The sequence below is a fragment of the Lampetra fluviatilis genome, chromosome 34, assembly GCF_964198595.1.
Source record: "Lampetra fluviatilis chromosome 34, kcLamFluv1.1, whole genome shotgun sequence".
Classification (NCBI taxonomy): Eukaryota; Metazoa; Chordata; class Hyperoartia; order Petromyzontiformes; family Petromyzontidae; genus Lampetra; species Lampetra fluviatilis.
The window spans coordinates 11,891,158-11,905,862 of record NC_136308.1 but is presented as its reverse complement, the minus strand read 5'-3'; the positions used below and the strand labels follow the sequence as shown (position 1 = coordinate 11,905,862).

The window sequence follows — 14,705 nt, the reverse complement described above, 5'->3', positions numbered from 1 at the left end:
AGGAAACAAGAAGATGCTCGGTGTAGTCGGCACGTTGCTTCGTTCATCATGTCGTCTTTTTTTCAATGCTTTGCTTATGTGCCCCCCCCCCTTTTTAAATAAAATATTTCACAACAGATTTCACGCTCTGCTCTCCTCCTTCTTACCCCTTCCCTCTCTCTCTACCCCCCTCTCTCTCTACCCCCTCTCTCCCTACGCTATGTCTATGTTCCTCTGTTTTCTATGTAATATTTGTAATATTTTTTACGACAAGTGCTGCATCTGTACCCACTCTCACACGCGTGTGTCACACACACACGCGCGCGCGTGTCCATTCCCACACGTGCCACTCACACGCGCGTTCGTCAATTCACTCTGGCGTCCCTTCCACCCCGTGTCACCCCCCCCCCCTGCCGCGTGTGTACATTACGTGCGTGTCATCCACGCGTCAGTGCCGGGTGATTGACGCGTGACTAACGGGCGGCGTTTGAGATGCAGCAGCAGCGGCAAGCGGCGCTGCCTCCTCCGGCACGCGCGGCGGAGTCCCAGCGCGCTCCACACGCGGTCGGCGACTCGCATCGCATCTCAACAGCGCTTCTCTTTTGACAGGGCACCCCAAGCGGCAGCTGTCCCCAAGTGCCACGGACTGACTCGGCAGCTGGCCTGCGAGCGGGGATTAAGTCTGGCTGTTTGTGGGGGGGGGTGGAGAGCGGTGGTGTAGCGGGTCGCTCGCTGCGTTATGAACCCGGCGACCCGAGTTCGATTCTCGCTCACGGCCAATGCCGGTGGGGAATATCCGAACCGGTCATGGGCCTCCCCTAGGTCGACTCAGCCTCAAATGAGGACCTGGTGTGTAAACATCGCCGTTAGAGAGACAAAGGCGGCAAGGCCTGGTGTTGGACACCCACCCCCTCGTGTGCCTTTGTCGCCCTTAATAGGTGCTCGCTAACAGCACTTGCCCCAACAGTCTGTTCCAGCTAGACGGGAGATCTTTTTCATATTTTTCTTACTCCCCATTGAGACATTTGGAAGAATTGCCAAAAAAAGACAAAAATCCCCCGTATAGACTAACATCTTGCTGGGTCAAGTGCTGTTAGCGAGCACCTATTAAGGGCGACAAAGGCGTTCTGGTGGCCAGCACCACACTGCACCAGGCACTGACTTAAGGCCAAGTCGACGTAGTGGAGGATCAGTTCAGCTATCCGTCACTCACCGATGTCGGTAGGCCGTGAGTTGGGAATCAAACTCGCCTCGCCGGCTTCCGCAGTGCAGTGGGGAAAACCACTCCGCCTGCCGCTCCCGACACGCACGCGCGCGCAATGGTGAGGTCACGAGGGGGTCACGGTCGCGTCCCATTGCCCTGTGACCCCTTGCCCCCGCCCCTCCACGCCTCCCACCCCGCGCTGTAGGGGGGGCGGTGAGCAGGGGGGGGCAGGGATGGCGAGGCGGCGCGTGACGCTCATACCAAGCGGCAGGGCCAGGAAACTTGCTCTGCCATCACCACCGTGATTGCCCGAGACCCCCCCACACCCACCCACCCAGCCCCGCCTCCCCTCAAATATCTATCTATCTATCTTGGCCGCTACATTCCCACTCTAATTCTCTTTGCCTCTTCCTGGTCCCTTTATCAATTTCCTTTTTAGCTCTTTGTCGGTATCCAATACCATTCGTTCCTCTGTTCATGTCGCATCCATGCATCTATCGCTTAAACTCGTTTCCAATTCCCCGTGTCTGCCACCGGCCTCACCATTAGCGACGCCGCAGCATTTTTCTCGCTCGCTCGCTCACTCTCGCATCGCGCCTCCTATTCCTCCTCCCAATCTTCCGATTCCTACTCATTTTACTCCTCTTTATAGTTATCTTTCAATAGCTCCTCTTCCTATTCTTCCCATTCCTACTCCTAGTCTTACTATTCCTCCTCCTCTTCCCGCTCCTCGTCTTCCTAAACCTCCTCTTAATCCACGAGACCCCGGCTCTGCGTGGTGACCGGACGAGAGGACCTCCCTCCTTTCACCTCCCCACCAAGTCCCCAGAGGAGCGGCCAAGTGGTTGAGCCGGCGGCATTCCGTCTGTGCGGCGGGGGCGTCTCGGCACCGCAGTGCAGCCCGCGTGGGCATCCCCAGCGCCGCGTGATGCCAGTTCCATTTGTCGCGGGGGCTCCTTTGCATCTCAATTTCTGTTCCGTCTCCCTCCGCTGCCCGCCCTCCCCACCATCCTTCGATTCCCATCCATCCTCCCCATCGCGTGTCCGTCTCTCTCCCCGTTCTCGCCCTCCACATCAAATAGTTCCGCTCTCAGCCGCCTCTTGTTGACTCCTCACGGCTCGCTCACCCCGTTCTCAGTTCCTCCCTCCGCGGAGCTGTCTGCCCAACTCCCTCTGGACCCCCCCCCCGTCACCGACTCCTCCGCTTTCACCCCTCCTCCCTCACCGCGCTGATTATGGCGTAGTGTTTTATGTCAGCTGTCGTTTCGCTCCGGTGCCCACAACGGCCATCCTTCTCCGCCACGGCCCGGAGAGGAGGCGCAAGAAACCCGACGGCAATGACAGCAACATTGCACACACAGAGAGCTCGTATTAGAGCGCGCCACACTCGACTCGTCTTTACATCTCTCGGTTCCATCACTGCCCCTCTCGATTACTTCATCCTCTACCCCCCCACCCAACCCCCTGTCCCACTCTCCGTTTCTTTCCCACCAGCCCCTCTCCTCTTCGCTCGCTCGACGCTCCCTTCTCCTTCCGCGCAAACCAAGTCTTTCTCCCACCTCGCTCTCTCCCCTGTACCACCTCTCTCTCTCTGTCTCTCTCTCTCTCTGGTTCTCTCTCTCGCCTTGCTCCCCAGCTCCTTTTCCCTCTTGGGCCCGTGGCTCGCTTCGCCGAGCGCCGCCCCCCCCGCCCGGAGGGATGAGAGAGGGGGGGGGCGGCAGGAGAGGCCGCCGCTATCCAGAGGCCACCTTGCCGGGGGGCCCGCGGACTCTCGCAGCGAGGCGCCGTTTGTAAAATATCGGGTAGCGCCGCGCTTGTTTCTCCTCCCTCTTTCCTCTGTACAGGGGATCTGCGTCTTTGCTTTAGTTCGACGTGTGCCACACACCGCGCTGCTCTGGCCGACCTGAGCCCTGGCGCGTTTTAAAGGGCACCAATCGCCAAAGCACGAATTTCCGTCCCGTTTGTGCAGCGCTATTTGAGATTTCAATTTCCGGGGGATACAATGTCTCTGTATAACATCGCAGGCTCGTCTTGGGGGAGACTTTAATCAAGCACGAAAGGAAACGCAAAAAGCAGTTTAATTTCTTGAGAACAGCCTTCTGTGTGTTCAGTTTGTTGTCCTTCCCCCGCACCTCCGATGAGTACGGTTGGCTACGTACGGTGCGAGAGAAATTCAACATACGTTCATAGACTCACACAGAGACCCATAAACTCACACATAGACCCATAGACTCACACAGAGACCTATAGACTCACACAGAGGCCCCATAAACTCACACAGAGACGCATAGACTCCCACAGAAACCCATAGACTACCACAAAGATCCATAAACTCACACAGAGACCCATAGACTTACACAGAGACCCATAGACTCACACAGAGACCCATAGACTCCCACATAGACCCATAAACTCACACAGAGGCCCATAGACTCACATAGAGACCCATAGACTCCCACAGAGACCCATAGACTCCCACAGAGACCCATAGACTACCACAGAGACCCATAGACTCACACAGAAACGTATTGACTTACACAGAGACCCAGAGACTCACATAGAGGCCCATAGACTCACACAGAGACCCATAGACTCACACAGAGACCCATAGACTCACACAGAGACCCATAGACTCACACAGAGACTCATAGACTCACACAGAGACCCATAGACTCACAAAGAGACCCATATACTCATAAAGAGGCCCATATATTCACACAGAGTCCCATAGACTCACACAAAGACCAATAGACTCCCACAGAGACCCATATACTCCCAGAGAAACCTATAGACTCCCACAGAGACCCATAGACTCCCACAGAGCCCCATAGACTCACACAGAGACCCATAGACTCCCATAGAGACCCATAGACTCACACAGAAACCCATAGACTCACACAGAGGCCCATAGACTCACACAGAGACCGAAAGACTCACACAGAGACCCTTAAACTCACACAGAGACCCATAAGTCTGTTGTCCTTCCGCCGCACCTCCGATGAGCACAGTTGGCTACGTACGGTGCGAAAGAAGTTCAACATGCGGTGCCAAAAGCACAAGAAGGGTGCAGGTGAAGGGAGGCGGGTGGTGGGTGGGAGACAAAGGAGGGGGTGACGTTCCTCCCTTTCCCCCCCTCCCGCTTCCCTTTGCATTTGCCACGAATCCACGACTGATGACGATGCCGGACTGGGTTGACACGGGGGTCTGCAGGGCACAAGGAGGCCAGGACCGCACGCGCAGCGCAATGCAATGCGGAACCACGATCATCGCGTGGAAATTTGTGGCAGGCCGAATACTCTTAAGTGGGTGATGTTGATTCTAAATGTGGAGGAAGAAACTGGAGGACCCGGAGAAAAATCCACGCGACCACGGGGAGAGAGAGACGAGACATGTAACTCCAAATATACAGCAGCAGGCGTCAGGGTCGGGATCGAACCCACCACCTCCTACCTACCAGGCGAGGGAGTTAATATCTCACCACCGTGGGGCCCCTGTTGTTGTTGTGTTGTTGTTGTGTTGTTGTTGTGGACCCGCTACTCCCTCACAGGTCACCGACTAGGAGGACCAATTCGCCCTCGTGGTCCACCAACCCCCCCCCGCTCCACCCCCCCCCGCCCCCCGGCGGCAGTCCAAGCTCAGTCACCAGGCGTCCCGGGCCGTGGCTGCCTCGATGCAACCACCACCACCACTACCACCACCACCACTACCACCACCACCACTACCACCACCATCGCCACCACCACCACTACCACCACTACCACCGCCCCCACCACCACCATCGCCACCGCCGCCACCATCACTACCGCCATCACCACCACCACTACCACCGCCCCCACCACCACCATCGCCGCCACCACCACTGCCACCACCACCACCACTGCCACCGCCCCCACCATCGCCACCGCCGACACCATCACTACCGCCACCACCACCATCACTACCACCACCACCATCACTACCGCCACCACCACCATCACTACCACCGCCGCCACCATCACTACCGCCACCACCACCATCACTACCACCACCACCATCACTACCACCACCACCACTACCACCACCACCACCACTGCCACCGTCGCGCGCCGCGGAGGCAGAGCCGGAATAATTTACAACAAAGAGCAATTGATTTTCATCAATTATAGTTGAATACGGGAGGGGTGTGGATGAGTGGAGAGGCGGGGGGGGACAGAAGTCCAATTGCAGTATCGCCGAAATTGAAATGAATCCCCGCTAACATTGGCTCACAAATTAAAACTGATGACAGGCGCAGGTAGAGAGAGACGAGCGCGAATCGCAATTACCGCGGGGGCAAATTCGGCGCCTCGGCTCGCAGCAGACTCGAGTCGGTGGCTCCCCGTGACCCCTCACGCCACCGACTCCCCGTGACCCCTCACGCCACCGGCTCCCCGTGACCCCTCACGCCACCGGCTCCCCGTGACCCCTCGCGCACCACCGACTCCCCGTGACCCCTCACGCCACCGGCTCCCCGTGACCCCTCGCACCACCGACTCCCCGTGACCCCTCGCGCACCACCGACTCCCCGTGACCCCTCACGCCACCGGCTCCCCGTGACCCCTCGCGCACCACCGACTCCCCGTGACCCCTCGCGCCACCGGCTCCCCGTGACCCCTCGCGCCACCGACTCCCCGTGACCTCGCGCACCACCGACTCCCCGTGACCCCTCGCGCCACCGGCTCTCCGTGACCCCTCGCGCCACCGGCTCCTTGTGACCCCTCGCACCACCGGCTCCCCGTGACCCCTCGCGCCACCAACTCCCCGTGACCCCTCGCGCCACCGGCTCTCCGTGACCCCTCGCGCCACCGGCTCCTTGTGACCCCTCGCACCACCGGCTCCCCGTGACCCCTCGCGCCACCAACTCCCCGTGACCCCTCGCACCACCGGCTCCCCGTGACCCCTCGCGCCACCGACTCCCCGTGACCTCGCGTGCCACCGGCTCCCCCCACACGCCGTGGATGCAGTGGTGGCGACTGCTGTTGCTGTTTGCCAGATGTCACAGCGTCCCTAGCGCGGCGCAATTGTGGCGGCGATAATTAATTATTGAAATGAAATTAATTCGATAATGAATCCCTCTATCCATTTCCCCCCCGCCCATCCACGTCGTCTCCCTCCCTCCCACCTCCACCACCCTCCCCTCCGTCTCAATGCTGTGCAAACATCATCACATCACAGCCAGCAATCTCCCGGCTGAGTGGTCGGTCGTTAGGCACGCGCGGCGCAGCACCGCGGTTGTCTCTCTCCTCTCTCTCCCCATCGCCGCCGCAGCCACCGCTGTCAATTCCTGGCACGCGGCATTCAAGGCCAAAGCGCTAAAATATAAATGACAGGGGTGGGGTTTTTGTTGTTGTTGTTGCTGCTGCTGCTGCATGAGGAGTATCACAACGAGCTAACCCCAGTCGTCTCACGCGAAACTTCCACTTCACCACCCGCACTCGGAGACGCACGCGCGCGTGTTCACCCGCTCGGGCGGCCTCTCCTCCTCGCTCATTATCTCCGTCGTTATCTCCCTCTCCGCTTTGTTTGTTCCTCAGGCAACCTCCTCTCGCGCCACTACCAACCACCACCACCGAAGAAAGACAAAGACCCCCGTATAGCCTTAACAGACCGTCTGGGCAAGTGCTGTTTGCGAGCACCTACGAAGGCGGCACGGCACACGAGGTGGGTGGGCAGCACCACGCCCGGCCGCCTTTGTCTCCCCAGTGGCGTGCGGTAGCGCCGCCCCCCACGCGCGGCTGTCTGGAGGCCCTGGGCGGGTTAAATCGACACGCGGGCAGCCCCTTCGTTAGCGGCGGTGTAAAACACGGAAAGGATTTCGGATTCAGAGAGAGAGAGAAGGGTGGAGCCGCATTGGGCTCTCTGTTGTCAACGTGTCGCTCACTCAACCCCCACGCCTTCATCAAAGCAGTGGCGTCAATGTGAATTTGGCTGTAAATTGTTGTCATCATGACAGCAAATCACCATCCGCTTAAGCGAATATCGGCGCAGTGGTTAGCATACCACGGCTAACGGCTAACATCCCCCCACCCCCCCCCGTGACACACTTTCACACAACTGCATTGACCAGCGTGAAGTATGATCATCATCATCATAACAACAATAACAAACAACTTCTTGGTTCTTTCGGTAAAGTCACGTAGAAGGGAAATAATAAAATAATAAAAATACAATTTAATAAATTAATTCTCACGACGTTTCGGCCACAATGCAAGCAGCCGTCCTCAGGTGAAAAACAGGTCTGTCGGAAAAACAGCGTCTGAATGAACACCACCATGCTTGGCAGCGTATATTTAAGCTGGGTTGGAGGGGGAAGAGCGCCTTGACAAAGGAATTTGCATATCAAGAGGAATTTAGCATATGTATGGGAAATGCAGATATGGGATTAGTCATTACTTGTGGAATGCGTAGGAGGTGGGCGGGGGGTTTTCAAAGTCATATTATGCCCGTGGATTATGCAGGATTAGCAGCATCAAAGGGAGGGAGTAGGGTTAGCATTAATAAAGGGAAGGAATGTTAATAGTGTAGGGTTGTTACGGGAGGGCTGTAGGTGCATGGGATCCAACGGGGAATAAACACAGTGGGCGGAGCTCCGGGAGTACACGGGGGGGGTGCCCGCAGCGACGTCCGCATCAGGCAGCCTGGGGGGTTGTGATCCTGACGGGGGGTATAAAGGGGGAGGACAGAGAGAGCTCGTGGCTCAGTCTGGGAACGAAGGAGGAAGAAGGAAGATCTTCTAGTTAGAAGCCCTGGACTCCCCTCGACGCCGCCCTTGTAAGGGCTGCGGAGGATCGAGCCAGAGGCGTGGTTCCGTGAACCAGGGTCAGTACCCTGGGACTCCGGAGACCGTAGCCCGACTCACCAGTGTCGGGCCAGTTAGCCTCCCCTAGCCCGTTAGTGGAGGACTTGGGAGTAGGTCAGGACTAGCTAGGGTGTATCCCCAGTTATCCGGGTGAGGGGGCCGCTACCCCCTCTAGTGCTGTCCTGTACCGACAAGCTTGAATAAACATACGTGTGCCTCAACCTGGGTGTCCAGCGTACTTACCGGTACTTCAATAGTATGGAGCTTCAAAGTCATATTATGCCCGTGGATTATGCAGGATTAGCAGCATCAAAGGGAGGGAGTAGGGTTAGCATTACTGAAGGGAAGGGATGTTAATAGTGTAATGCGAGCAAGGATTGAGGGGGGGCGGAGTCTGGGTCACGTGGGGAGTGGGTGGAGTTAGGGTCACGTGGGGGAGAGGATTTAGGGAGAGAACCGGAAGGGGAAGGGGGAGTAGAGACGGAGTGAAACACGAGGAGGCCACGCTGGGCAGGACGGAGAGAGTGGCGCGGTCGCCACACGTTGGGAGACGTCGACACCGTCAGCCATCGGTGTCAGACGCTGAGAGCTAATTGCTGTGGGAGGCTAGCTGTATACGGGGCAGCAGTGAAGCTAGAGAGCGGAGCAGCGGTGTGGCTGCAAGGCGGAGCAGCAAGGAGGCTGCCTAACAGAGCAGCAGGGAGACTGCATATCGGAGCAGCCGAGGGGCTGTGGAGAGGTCGTCGAGAGGGACGCGGGCCTGAGCGAGGACGCCGTGGTATCGAGATTCTACGAACCCAATAAAGGACAACGGAGATCGACATCTGAGAGAGAGTCCTTTATTACAATAGTATGGAGCTGCAGCAGCTAAACCACCACGTAAAAAACTAAAATATAAACTACGTCAGTATCATCAATATACTAAATATACTCTCCAATAAGCTGAGCTACTAACAGTAAGTCATACATTACAATTCTATGTCGCAAAAAATATAATATGCCTCTAGTTAAACTTTATTCTCTTATATCACACGGGTCCAGCCCGTACTATATACTGCCATAGACAAACCCAACATTAAATTATATACTGTATTACTATACACCACCTTAGACTATACATTGTAATATTACACTATGTATTATTCTACCCACCTTACTGTATACCACACTGCTGTATATTCACTATACAATTACGATACTATATATTACCTTATACATTATATTAAACATTAGACATTTATACTATTTATTATTATACAATCTACTATACACTATACCATTGACCGTCGCGTGAAAGGTACTAAGAGGAAGCAACGAAATATGTCAATGGAAGAGTGGTGATAGGAGACTTGCAGCGGAGCAAAAAAGCCATTCCCTGCGGAGAACAAAATATATATAGTCAATGCCAGTGAGTGGACTGCGGTCTGAAAGTCACCGTAAACGTGAACACAATCAGTTATGATCCGAAATGGTTTATTACGTCCTTCCAATGATTGCGGAGCCAGAATCCATCTTCTCGGTTGAAATTGTCTCTGTGTTTGTATATGTGGATCGCCTCATGAACGAATCTCTCATGGTAGCCATATGGCTTGCAGAGAACCTCTGTTTTGGAGAAGTCAATGTCATGTGAGCCCACTAAATTGTAACAGTGATCTACCACGGCTGAGGTGTTTGTCCTACCGTGTTTCAGGTATGCTTTATGTTCATTGATGCGGTCCGAGACATGTCGTTTGGTTTCTCCAATGTAACTGCTACCACAGAGGCAACTTAGTTTGTAGACGCCAGGGTACTGTATGTCTCGAACCACATCTTTTGCAAACATACAGTACCCTGGCATCTACAAACTAAGTTGCCTCTGTGGTAGCAGTTACATTGGAGAAACCAAATGACATGTCTCGGACCGCATCACATGACATTGACTTCTCCAAAACAGAGGTTCTCTGCAAGCCATCTGGCTACCATGAGAGATTCGTTCATGAGGCGATCCACATATACAAACACAGAGACAATTTCAACCGAGAAAATGGATTCTGGCTCCGCAATCATTGGAAGGACGTAATAAACCATTTCGGATCATAACTGATTGTGTTCACGTTTACTGTGACTTTCAGACCGCAGTCCACTCACTGGCATTGACTATATATATTTTGTTCTCCGCAGGGAATGGCTTTTTTGCTCCGCTGCAAGTCTCCTATCACCACTCTTCCATTGACATATTTCGTTGCTTCCTCTTAGTACCTTTCACGCGACGGTCAATGGTATAGTGTATAGTAGATTGTATAATAATAAATAGTATAAATGTCTAATGTTTAATATAATGTATAAGGTAATATATAGTATCGTAATTTTATAGTGAATATACAGCAGTGTGGTATACAGTAAGGTGGGTAGAATAATACATAGTGTAATATTACAATGTATAGTCTAAGGTATAGGGTTGTGTATAGTTTTACAGTATATAATGTAATGTTGGGTTTGTCTATGGCAGTATATAGTACGGGGTATAAGAGAAACACGTTTAGCTAGAAGCATAGTATATTTTTTGCGACATAGAATTGTAATGTATAACTTATTGTTAGCAGCTCAGCTTATTGGAGAGTATATTTAGTATATTGATGATACTGATGTAGTTTATATTTTAGTTTTTTACATGGTGGTTTAGCTGCTGCAGCTCCATACTATTAACATCCCTTCCCTTTATTAATGCTAACCCTACTCCCTCCCTTTGATGCTGCTAATCCTGCATAATGAACGGGCATAATATGACTTTGAAAACCCCCTGCCCACCTCCACATTCCACAAGTAATGACTAATCCCATATCTGCATTTCCCATACATATGCTAAATTCCTCTTGATATGCAAATTCCTTTGTCAAGGCGCTCTTCCCCCTCCAACCCAGCTTAAATATACGCTGCCAAGCCTGGTGGTGTTCATTCAGACGCTGTCTTTCCGACAGACCTGTTCTTCACCTGAGGACGGCTGCTTGCGTTGTTGCCGAAACGTCGTGAGAATTAATTTATTATGTTTTATTTTTATTATTTTATTATTTCCCTTCTACGTGACTTTACCGAAAGAACCAAGAAAATGAATCCCTGAAGTCACGAAAGCTTTAACTCGAAAAATAACAAACAACTATTACGGCATGAGTAAGAGGAGGGGTGTTCATCCAGCAGTGGATTAACAAAAGGGTATAGAATTAGTTTTCTATAAGAAGAGTCTTCTTATAATTATCTTTGTTTGTCGCTGTTATTTATTTTTGGTTGAGTTTATTATTGAAGGCGGGGGGCGGGGCGGGGGGGCTGGAAGGCAAAAACCAAAACCCGGCTAATTAGACGCGAGGCGAGAGTCGGAGCGGCCGCATGGATTCCGGAGCCCTGACCAAGGCAGCGCTGGGCTAGGATGAGCGAAATTAATTTGCTCACATTTCGCTCTTTCACTGCGGGCTTCACTCACCAAGTTGCATGTCCCGTGGCCTCGATCTTGCCTCGTGTTTCGCCACGGAAGCTAGTCCGCCCCTAGGTGTGCGTGCGCATCTTGTTACGGGTGGGAAGCGGTGGTGTAGCGGTTAGCGCTATGCTACGAGCCTGGCCGCCCGGGTTCGATTCTCGCTCACGGCCAATACCGGTGACGATTATTTGAACCGGTCCTGGGCCTCGCCTAGGTCAAATGAGAACCTGATGCGGCGTGTAATCATCGCCACAGGGAGACAAAGGCGACCGTGCGTGGTGGTGCTGGCCACTTACCCCCTCTTGTACCGTGCCAGCCATCATAGGTGCTACTCGCTAACAGCACTTTCCCCACAAGTTTGTGAAAGCTACACGGGGGGTTTATTTGTCTCTCTGACAGCAGTTCACGATGTGTGTGTGCGTCGGCACCTCCGTGCCTGTACGTTGTGTCCATCTCCAGCTTATATTCCCTGCTTCAACGGACGGCGAGGAGGAATAGCAAGACGACACGAACTCTCGCTCTCTGGCAGCAGCTGTCGATGCTGCCACCGCAAACCGAGCCGCGTAAACACAGAACTCCCTCACGGCCGCTAATGGCGCGATAGGCAATGCAAAGTATAAACTCATTTTGGGGATTTGCCGAATTCTAATGAGTGCTCGGAATTTACCCGATGATGGCAAAACGTTTGTAACGACGAAGAGTGTACGACGCGTCACGTCGTGGGGGTGTGGGGGATTCTAACGACCTCCCTGAGCGAACGTGTAAATAAACACGCGTGTGTTTGTACAAAAACAAGATCCCAGTTGTTGGCCGTGAGCGAAAATACTCCATCTCCCCCCCGTCACACACACACATGCATCTGTTAATGTGTGCAGCACCCGGACACACACACACATACTCCCGGACACACACATACTGTATTCATCTATCAATGAATCATCCATCAATGCATATGTGTGTGTGTACGGGAACGCAAAGACAAAGATGACCCGTATTGCCTGTGACAGACTGTTGGGGCAAGTGCTGTTAGCGAGCAGCACCTATGAAGGCCGGCACGGCTCACGAGGGGGTGGGTGGCCAACACCACGCCCGGCCGCCTTTGTCTCCCCAGTGGTGATGTTTATGCACGACACCAGGTACTCATTTGATAAACACAATTACATACAAAATCTACAGTTTCATTCGAAGGGAAGCGTGCAAATTAAGCGCGATATTTCAGAATTGCCCACAACGTGGCCCTGCGTGACAATTACGCGGATCCCCGCTGTTCTTAAGGGAGGGGAAAAAAAGGAATAAATCATCGCGAACTTTAATTGTGTTTAATTTGGCCGAGCTCTCGTCTTGAAGAGCCGCCGGGTTTAATCTCCCGCGCCACGTTCGTTCCCCCGGCAACGACGCCATGCGACCCCCCGTGACCCCCCGTAACCCCCGCGACCCCCCGTGACCCCCCATGACCCCGCGACCCCCCTTGACCCCAGCGAGGGGCCGCCACACCTAGGCGCGCTACGTGTCTCTCTCCGCGCCGCGAGCGGCCGTGCTGAACATCGCGCATCACGCTGCAAAACATCTCTGAGCCTTGACCACACCACCAGCTCGATGGAACTGCGTGTGGCCCCACCCCACCTTACCTTTTTAAAAACAGCGATACCCCGATTGACGTCTCCCCGTTTTACGTCGTTTCGCAATGACGTCGTCACTTTATTAATGCCGCGACCTGATTTGCGTCGCCACAACCCCGCAATTACGTCGCTGACAGCATCACCCATCCCTTCTCCGAACCGAACACACACACAAAGACAAAGATCCCCCGTATAGCCGGAACAAACTGTTGGGGCAAGTGCCATTAGCGAGCACCTACGAAGGCCAGAACGGTACACGAGGGGGTGGGTGGCCAGCACCACACCCGGCCGCCTTTGTCTCCCCCGTTTCTCAAAATGTCCTGGCCCCGTTTGTAACGGGGTCGCTCTCGCCCCGTGTATCTCGCAGCAGGAGTCCGGCACCTGCTCAGCTCATGTCACCTTCTCTCTCTCCCCCCTCCCCCACTACCGCCACCACCTTCTCCTCCGACGCATCAAAGTGCCGCTCATCATCTTAAGTGGCCGCTGCGTGTCGAGCCACGAGTCCTGAGCGCCTCGTTGTGCTCGCACCCCCCCCCCCCGCCACCTAATTGGCGATAGTGGAGCGGCGCTGCCGATGTAATCTCGCGTTATCAACAAAACACGTTTACAATAATTCTCGTGTTCGGAAATTGAACGTCGAAAATTAACAATTGCTCGGCCGGCTAAATGGGCTTCAGAACATGGTCGATACACACCCCCACCCTCCCCGTCCCCCGTGAGAATAATTGCATTTCAATATTTAGAAGCTAATCCACCGCGCCCCGGAGTGAAATTATGCCAAAGACTCTGAGATAATGCGACGTCGCGATAACGTGGGCGGGCGGAGGAGGAGGGGAGCGGTGGCGCAGCAGTTAGCGCCAGCGTTTGCTCGTCAGGTGCCCGCGGTGTCGCGTTGGCACGCTCTCTCGGTGGATGGGGGGGGGGGCTCGAACCGGCATGTCGGCTGCCCCGTGAACCCAACCCCAACACGAACCTCCCCGTGTCCGTTGGCGCGACGCTGTCGTCTCTGAGCTGTCCGCCGCGCGCGGAGCGTGTTCCTAATTACTGGCGCACGTACATGACGCCAGCGGCCATCAAATCCGCGCGACATCGCGGCACGAGGCAGCTCCCTGATAGATGCTGTCGTGGGTAAACGCGTAATGGGGCCCGGCGACGTTCGGCATTATCCGGTAACTTAATACGATGATGGAGTGAGCGGCAAACCCAACCGCGTCACCCCACCCAACCCATCCCAGGCCAGCCAGGCCACCCCAGCCGTCCCTCCTTCTCAGCGCCTCCCTGCGCAGCTCCTCCTCATCAGCGTGCGCTCCGCTCTATATTCGTCACTGTCCGTGCCTCTAAACCCCAAGTCGTGAGAGATAATACGTCATCGATTACACTTCCACATGTTCCGTCTTCGTGATCTGCCGCTATCCAGCAACAACAGCGCCCGGTGTCTTCTCTCAGGGCTCTCCGCCCGGTGATCGCCCAACATGCGTGGGACAGTGTCTCAGTGTCCCAGTGTCCCAGTCTCTCAGTGTCTCAGTGTCCCAGTGTCCCAGTCTCTCAGTGTCTCAGTGTCCCAGTGTCTCAGTGTCCCAGTGTCTCAGTGTCTCAGTGTCCCAGTGTCTCAGTGTCCCAGTGTCTCAGTGTCCCAGT

At 54.4% G+C, this 14,705-nt stretch overlaps 1 protein-coding gene across 3 annotated transcripts in view; it reads right to left on the bottom strand.

Moving 5' to 3' along the window:
* The window catches only part of LOC144944398 (receptor-type tyrosine-protein phosphatase gamma-like), a 509,515-nt gene that overhangs the window by 185,958 nt on the left and 308,852 nt on the right, over window positions 1-14,705 (bottom strand). The window lies entirely within an intron of this gene.